Raw genomic sequence first — 812 nt, forward strand, 5'->3', positions numbered from 1 at the left:
TGTGTGTGTCTGTCTTGTGGGAGGTTTCTGTTTCAGCTCTCCAGAGGGCTAGTTGTTTGGATTTGTCCCAGAGTACTGGGTGGATTTTGTTACTGAGTTTGAGGTGAAGAGTGAGTTGGTCCCTATTGGTTTGGTCTAGTAGGAATCTTTTCTTGTGGAGTTCGTTTCTGATTAGGGCTAATTCAGTTCTTTTCAGGATCCTTTCGGTGGCAGAAACCAATGTCCTTTCCAAAGGATTCAACTTTGCAGTCGCCAAATATGGTTCGAATCTCAGAAGGGTATGTCTGGTTGAAAAGAACTAAAAAGTTCGAAATGGCTATTCCAGTTCTCCCTTAATTCTTTGTTAGCAATCCAAATTTTGATATATATATATATATATATATGTTTTCTGAGGTTTTCGCGGGTGTTTGTATGTAGGTCTTTAGTTATTCGGGTTTTCTCCCGCGTAGAATTAGAAGTGTCTTGGCGACGTTTCGACGAAGTCACATTCGTCATCTTCAGGCTGGTGTCTTCAGCTTCGTGCTTCTGGGAGTAGTGTGTGTGATCACAGTTGTTTCTTCCTTTTAACTGATTTGAGCTGATTGGGTGGGAGCTTGGCTGTGTTCTGATTGGATGGAGGTGTGTTCTGATTGGTTAAGGAGCTTGGCTGTGCTCTGATTGGATGGGGGGTTGGCTGTGCTCTGATTGGATGGGGAAGTGTTCTGTTTGGGTGGGGGCTTTGTTGTGCTCAGGTTAGTTTGAGTTGCAGGGGGATTTGAGCTGGTGAGCTTCATTGCTGTTGTTTGGCTTCGTGTTCGTGGTCGTGCCACATC

This window comes from Protobothrops mucrosquamatus, unplaced genomic scaffold, assembly GCF_001527695.2.
Source record: "Protobothrops mucrosquamatus isolate PMUCROS unplaced genomic scaffold, P.Mucros_1.0 scaffold85, whole genome shotgun sequence".
NCBI lineage: Eukaryota > Metazoa > Chordata > Lepidosauria > Squamata > Viperidae > Protobothrops > Protobothrops mucrosquamatus.